This window comes from Tachyglossus aculeatus, chromosome X3, assembly GCF_015852505.1.
Source record: "Tachyglossus aculeatus isolate mTacAcu1 chromosome X3, mTacAcu1.pri, whole genome shotgun sequence".
Lineage (NCBI taxonomy): Eukaryota > Metazoa > Chordata > Mammalia > Monotremata > Tachyglossidae > Tachyglossus > Tachyglossus aculeatus.
Window position 1 is genome coordinate 26,457,191 of NC_052099.1, and position 8,137 is coordinate 26,465,327.

The following is an 8,137-nucleotide window of genomic DNA, read 5'->3' on the forward strand; positions in this document are numbered from 1 at the left end:
CAGTTTTTAGACTGCGAGCCCACTGTTGGGTAGGGACTGTCTCTATATGTTTCCAACTTGTACTTCCCAAGCGCTTAGTTCAGTGCTCTGCACACAGTAAGCGCTCAATAAAGCGCTCTCATCCTATCCCGTCTGGACTACTGCACTAGCCTTCTCTCTGATCTCCCATCCTCGTGTCTCTCTCCACTTCAATCCATACTTCATGCTGCTGCCCGGATTATCTTTGTCCAGAAACGCTCTGGACATATTACTCCCCTCCTCAAAAACCTCCAATGGCTACCGATCAATCTGCGCATCAAGCAGAAACTCCTCACCCTGGGCTTCAAGGCTCTCCATCACCTCGCCCCCTCCTACCTCACCTCCCTTCTCTCCTTCTACTGCCCAGCCCGCACCCTCCGCTCCTCCACCACTAATCTCCTCACTGTACCTCGCTCTCGCCTGTCCCGCCATCGACCCCCGGCCCACGTCATCCCCCGGGCCTGGAATGCCCTCCCTCTGCCCATCCGCCAAGCTAGCTCTCTTCCTCCCTTCAAGGCCCTGCTGAGAGCTCACCTCCTCCAGGAGGCCTTCCCAGACTGAGCCCCTTCTTTCCTCTCCCCTCGTCCCCCTCTCCATCCCCCCGTCTTACCTCCTTCCCTTCCCCACAGCACCTGTATATATGTATATATGGTTGTACATATTTATTACTCTATTTATTTATTTATTTATTTATTTTACTTGTACATTTCTATCCTACTTATTTTATTTTGTTGGTATGTTTGGTTCTGTTCTCTGTCTCCCCCTTTTAGACTGTGAGCCCACTGTTGGGTAGGGACTGTCTCTATGTGATGCCAATTTGTACTTCCCAAGCGCTTAGTACAGTGCTCTGCACATAGTAAGCGCTCAATAAATACGATTGATTGATTGAATAAATACGATTGATTGATTGATTGAGTTCCGCTTGCAGGCTCTGGTGGTCACGAGATAGCTTTTGACCTTTCATTCGTATTTATTGAGCGCTTACGGTGTGCAGAGCACTGTATTAAGCGCTTGGGAAGTACAAGTTGGCAACATATAGAGACGGTCCCTACCCAACAGCGGGCTCACAGTTTGGAAGGGGGAGACTGACAACAAAACAAAGCATATTAACAAAATAAAATAAATAGAATAAATATGTACAAGTAAAATAAACAGAGTAATAAATATGTACAAGCATATATACGGGTGCTGTGGGGAGGGGAAGGAAGGAGGATGAAGAGGGGGAGAGGAAGGAGGGGGCTCAGTCTGGGAAGGCCTCCTTGAGATGGCCGGTCACCTTGGGACATAGTAGGGCAAAAATTGAGAGCAGGGATCAATCAATCAATCGTATTGATTGATGGTGAATGGTGAAGCTTGCCGCGGCCAGCAGCTCTGATAGTCTAACCACTCCAGCAGCAGATGGCCCTCTTAGCAGGCTGCCCAGGCCATCATTACAGAAGAAATCAGCTCAGCAAGCAGCGGTCTCCAGCGGGACTCAGGATACGCCCAGGTGTTTTGCCTGAGGCTGCAGACATAAATGCGCAACCCCAATCTAGCCTCTCAGCCACTGGCACTGCACAGAACAACCTGGCTGGATTAGTTAAATCCCAATTGCTTCTACAAGGGTCCATCTCTGTTGCCCACGAACCAATTCTAGCTTTCTCTGTCACTCAACATAATCCCTCTGGCACAATCTCGGCTAGACAGCTTGCAAAGTGTTATCTCAAAAACAAAAAGAAATTCCCTAGCCTGAGTGTCTCAATAAATATTCCTTCCTACTGAAAAAAGCTGAAAAGCATTAATGTTTTCTAAGATGGATGTGACTATATCACTTTTTTATGGTATTTGTGAAGCACTTACTATGTGCCGGACGCTATACTAAGCACTGGGGTAGATATAAGATAATCAGGTTGGATACCACGTCCCACCAGGGACATGAGAAGCAGTGTGGCTCAGTGGAAAGGGCACGGGCTTTGGAGTCAGGGGTCATGGGTTCAAATCCCGGCTCTGCCAATTGTCAGCTGTGTGATTTTGGGCAAGTCACTTAACTTCTCTGGGCCTCAGTTCCCTCATCTGTAAAATGGGGATTAAGACTGTGAGCCCCCCGTGGGACAACCTGATCACCTTGTAACCTCCCCAGCACTTAGAACAGTGCTTTGTATGTAGTAAGCAATTAATAAATGCCATTATTATTATTACCAGGGGCTCACAGTATTAATCCCCATCTTACAGATGAGGTAAATGAGGCACAGAGAATAATAATAATGTTGGTATTTGTTAAGCGCTTACTATGTGTGAAGCACTGTTCTAAGCACTGGGGTAGATACAAGGTAATCAGTTTGTCCCACGTGGGGCTCACAGTCTTCATCCCCATTTTACAGGTGAGGGAACTGAGGCACAGAGAAGTGAAGTGACTTGCCCAAAGTCACACAGCTGATAAGTGGCGGAGTCAGGATTAGAACCCATGACCTCTGACTCCCAAGCCCGGGCTCTTGTCCCTGAGCCACGAGAAGTGAAGTGATTTGCCCAAGGTCATATAGCAGACAAGTGTCAGAACCAGAATAATAATAATAATAATAATAATAATAATAATAATATTTGTTTAGCACTTACTATGTTCCAAGCACTGTTCTAAGCACCGGGGTAGATACAAGGTAATCAGGTTGTCCCACGTGGTGCTCACAGTCTTAATCCCCATTTAAGGGGAAGGGGTGCTGGGGGTCAAAGCATGGGAAAAAGCTGAGATTGGGCAGGAGATCTGAGATCTCCCAGAGCTAGGCTCTCTATCCACTAGGCTACACTGCTTCTCATGAAAAAACTCCTAAAAAGAATGCAATCTTTCCATTCAGAGTGGAGGGGAGAGGGGTTGGAAGGTAATGTTGGCTTGATGGGATCTTTAGCTTCATACCTCTAAGCATGTGCTTGGAGTTCAGGGTCCAAGCAATATCTGTTGAGCGATCTTGGGTACAGTAGAGAGAAGCAGTATTGTCTAGTGGAGAGAGCATAAGCCTAGGAGTCAGAGAACCTAGGTACTAATCCCAGCTCTGCCCCTTACTTGTTTGACCTTGGGCAAGTCACTTCACTTCTCTGTGCCTCATTTCCCTCATCTGCAAAAAGAGAATTCAGTACCTGTTCTCTCTCCTACTTAGACTGTGAGTCCCATGTGAACCTGATTATCTTGTATCTACCCCTGCACTTAGTGCTTGGCACATAGTAAGCGCTTAACAAACGCCATCGTTAATTAATTAATTACTAGAGTATTTGACACATATGTGCTTAGCAATTACCTCAATTACAACTATTATTAGGAGTGTTTTATGCAGTGCTCACACAATGCAAGAGCTCAATAAATATCACTGACTGGTCTACCTAAACTGAACCGAGAACGATAAAAAATGCGTCCTGAGAAGAAAACTGTATTTTGTCTTGTCTAACAAGAACCACTGATTTGGGAATCCAGATCTGGAGTCATTTTTGTCTGCTCCGCCCTCTGAGGTTTGTATCCCGGGCACCCCACATGTGCCCCTGAGCCATCCAGAAATTTACATAAATTAGGTGCTTAATTTGGCAGCATAATCTGGGCCAATTTAACACAATGAAACAAAGCTATCAGCAGTTATCACCCTTACCTTGCCCACCTGAGCTTTTGAAATACAAAGTTGGGGGAGGACGAGTAAAAAGCATTATCTCTTCCTTCACCCCAGGCTCTTGTTTGAGTGCATTAACTTGCATTCTTCTGAGTTTATCTGCTGGCTCCCACTGTTAGGCCACGTGGTGTGAAGACCTCCCCTGCATGTGTGTCTCATCACACAGCACTGTAAAAGGAATTAAGAGGGAAAAGGCCCTGCATTTGTTCTGTATTTGAGGAAGCAGCATAGTGTAGTGGATAGAGATAGGGCCTGAGGGTCAGAAGGTCATGGGTTCTAATCCCCAATCTGCCACTTGTCTGCTGTGTGGCCTTGGGCAAGTCACTTTGCTTCTCTGTGCCTCAGCTACCTCATCTGTAAAATGGGGATTGAGACTGTGAGCCCTACGTAGGACAGGGACTGTGTTCACCCTGATTTGCTTGTATCCACCCCAGTGCTTAGTACAGTGCCGGGCACATAGTAAGTGCTTAACAAATACCGTAATTATTATTATTACAAAACACCATTCGGCTGAACGAGACATGTAGCCAGCCTCCCACCATCCCAACCCTGAAATTTTCTTGACAAACCAAACTGAACTTCACCTAGCGTTTAACAATCTTAGTATCAGGGAAGTGAGAAACTAATCCTCTTTAACGGGAAAATAGCATACTCCAACATAATCGAGAGGCATTTCCACCATCGCCTGTGTATGAAGTGGCCAGATTTTCTCAAACCCAAAGTGGGGCGGGTTCCTGGGACGGGGGTTAAAAGGAAAGCATTTGGGTGGAAGGTGGGGAATGAAGTCGCAAAAGGAGATGAGGAGAGGGAAAGAGTGCGACCAAAAGATAGAGAAAACAAGAGAGAGCTAGGGAAAGCATTAAAGAGTGTGAAGAGATTAAAAATAGCACATAAATAGCAAAAGTAAAGAAGGCAGGACGGTCCCACCACTTGTAAAATGTCTGGGTGGGTTCCCTGAGCCCCCAGAAAACACACAAAAGTCCTGCTATTCTAAGACCTTTTATCTAATCCCTAATAAATTTGGGTAACTTCTCCATTTCTTCCAAGCTGGTCTCCTCTTTCACAAGGCTTTTTTTCTTTTTGGACAACAATTCTTATCTACCAGTAGGGAAAACGTTCTGAAAACCAGCTCTGCTGGATAAGTGAAATGGCATCCTAATACGAAGATATTTTGATCGGAAAATGGATTGCTCTACCCTCCAGGAGAGAAGAGGAGTGAGGCAGAAGCCAGGCAGCTCGGCTGATTAATATTCCTGTCCACTGGGATTGAAACAAGACAGAGATAAAGCACTTCAGCTTTACCCAAATTGGCCTGGGCATCATCTCGTTTATGGATGTTTCCGATAAGGAGGGCAGACAGAAGAAGGGTGGTTGTCCAACCCAAATACTTGAAATAATGCATATCTGGAAGCAGTTTTTAAAAAATGAGTCAGGAACAGAATCTACAAACAGTTATTGATCGCTTTTCTCACCTAAAGAAAAGGGCAGGAGGAACCGAAGACCTAATTCTGTGTCTTAATGGCCGAATTGATCACGGTTCCATCAAACTTCACTTCATTTAAAACCTACCCAATTGAAACCCTCTTCATCATCTGCCTCTATATTAATAGGATCCAGACAACCTGAAACCGGTTATCGGGTGACACCCAAATGCTGTAAAGAATGTTAAAGAGGTCATATTAACATTTTCACAAGGAAGAACAGAGGCAGGATCAAATACCAAAAGGAGTTCCCCTTCTTTCTCCAAAAGGACAAAGCAACTAAAATGGAAGGAAAAAACCCAAAGGATCATAACTACGTAATTGCCTAAACTCGATTAGCAGACTAAGGGACCTTGGATCTTTTAAATAAGAATTTTTTTCTTGGATTATATAGAGAGTTTTGCTGCCAATGTGTAGGATGAAACGGTACTAGATGTTACTTATCTTTTCTTTTTTCAAACCCCAAAATCTCTTCAAAATGAGGAACTCCTTACCAGGAGAGGAAGTGCATGAATGATGGGCTCCTGAAGAAGAGCAAGACTGAAAACGAAGAGATTTTTTTCATGCAAATTGACATCATAGTGCTCTTCATTCAGAAAGGCTGCCAGGGCTTGTGTAAGGGCTGGGGAGGATCTTGGGAAAGTTAACGTCAATTAAGCAATAGAACAGAAGTTGGTAGACCTAGCTGACACCCTTCTGCACCTTGGCAACCCTCATCCCAGCTCTTAGGAAACCAGCAGCAGCAATGGGCCGTAGACAGGGAGAAAGAGAGGAGGAAGAAAAAGTGTCTTTGTTAAGTCTAAGATGTCTCAGTTGCTGGGTCCTCTAAGGTCAATAAGTGAAAGCAGAAACTTGCCTGTGTGTAGATTTAGGGAAGCAGTGTAACCTAGTGGAAAGAATTCAGGAGTGGGAATCAGGAAAACTGAGTTCTAATCCCAGCTTTCCCACTTGCCTGCCATGTGAACTTGGGCAAATCACTTCACTTTTTTGTGCCTTCATTTCCTTATCAGATACAGGGGGATTCAATGCATCAGCCTCCAAAATGATCTCCCTGTCTCCTGTTTCTCCACACTTCAGTCAATCATATTATTTTGAGTGCTTACTGTGTGTGGAGCACACTAGTGAGCACTAGGGAGAGGACAGTACAATACTGAACAGATATATTCCCTGACCACAACAGTTTACAGCCTAGAGCAGGAGACAGGCATTAATTTAAATGAATGACATATGTGTATTTAAGTACTGAAGGGGGAGGGGTGAATAAAGTGAGCAAGTCAGAGTAATGCAGAAGATGAGAGGGAGAACAGGGAAAGAAGGGCTCTACTGAAGTCCACACTTCACTCTAGTGTCCAGATCATTTTTCTACAACAGTCAGTTCATGTTTCCCCATTCCTCAAGAGCCTCCAGTGGTTGCCCGTCCACCTCTGCAACAAACAGATACTCCTTACCATGGGCTTTAAAGCATTCAGTCACCTTGCCCCCACCTACCTTACCTCTCTGATTTAATAATAATAATAATAATGGCATTTATTAAGCACTTACTATACGCAAAGCACTGTTCTAAGTGCTGGGGAGGTTACAAGGTGATCAGGTTGTCCCACGGGGGGCTCCCAGTCTTAATCCCCATTTTACAGATGAGGTAACTGAGGCACAGAGAAGTTAAGTGACTTGCCCAAAGTCACACAACTGACAATTGGCGAAGCTGGGACTTGAACCCATGACCTCTGACTCCAAAGTCCGTGTTCTTTCCACTGAGCCAATCCAGCCCGTACACTTCACTTTGTTAATGCCAACCTACTCACTGTACCTCCATCTCGCCTATTTCCCTTCTGCTTCAGACCCTCTGCCCTCAGGGGACCTTCAAAGTCGTTAGCAACTCGGTGCCCAGAGGTGGAGGTGGTGGGAAGAGAACCACTGTTCTTTCCAGACCCGCTGAGGTACAAAGTTCAGGAGGAGAGTTTGCACAGAAGGAGGAATGGAGTGGTTCAGCAGAGATTAAAAGCGGAACAATTTCACGTGGGGCAGATTTCCTCCTCCACAAAGAGTAGAACCTAAATCTGGCCCTTCCTAAGATTAAACTATGGACCTCGGTTCTCCTTCCCTTGAACATCAGTTGCATCTTAAAAACACCTCTTTCAGGAAGAAGAAGTGCCACATGAGATTCAGTTTATGGACTGGAAGAAAAAACCCCAGGGAGGCTCAGCCTTTTGGCTCAGAATGAGGAAAGTTGTTTCTAACTGTAAAGTTGAAAGGATTAAAAAAGCCTTTCATTTTGTCTCTAAGACCCTCTGCTTAGCTAGCGGTGGGATGGAAGTCATTTCCAGGACTGCTGGAGCTGCCAGGATAAAGGATCAGCTTCCTGAATGAGCTGATTTTCCCCAGGCCAGTTGAACGACTCAATCTGGGGAAGCAGCGTGGCTCGGTGGAAAGAACACGGGCTTTGGAGTTAGAGATCAGGGGTTCAAATCCCGGCTCACAGTCTTAACCCCCATTTTCCAGATGAGGTAACTGAGGCACAGAGAAGTTAAGTGACATGCCCAAAGTCACACAGCTAAGTGGTGGAGCCGGGATTTGAACCCACGACCTCTGACTCCAAAGCCCGTGCTCTTTCCACTGAGTCACGCTGCTTCTCAAGGTAACACAGCCAACACGTGGCAGAGTTGGGATTAGAACCCGGGTCCTTCAGACTTCCAGTGATACTGACTGTCCACAGAGAGCTTGAAGAGGCCTACAGCACTTGATGGTGTTTTTGCTTAGCCTGAATGTCGGGTGTCACTGCTCTCTCTCGGTTCATTCCACTGCCTCTGTCAGACTTCTCCTCATCCACCCTCACCTGCATCTCCCTGAAACCCTGAAGGGACAAGCAAGGCCCTGGTGCTACCGCTGCTACTCTCTAGTGGCGGCCGATACCTCTCGAACTCAATCCTCAACTGAGACAGAATGGACCATGCTGGCTTTCCACGGCGTCCTTTTCTCAAATCTTAATGAAGGAGGTTTAAGCAGGTCAGCACA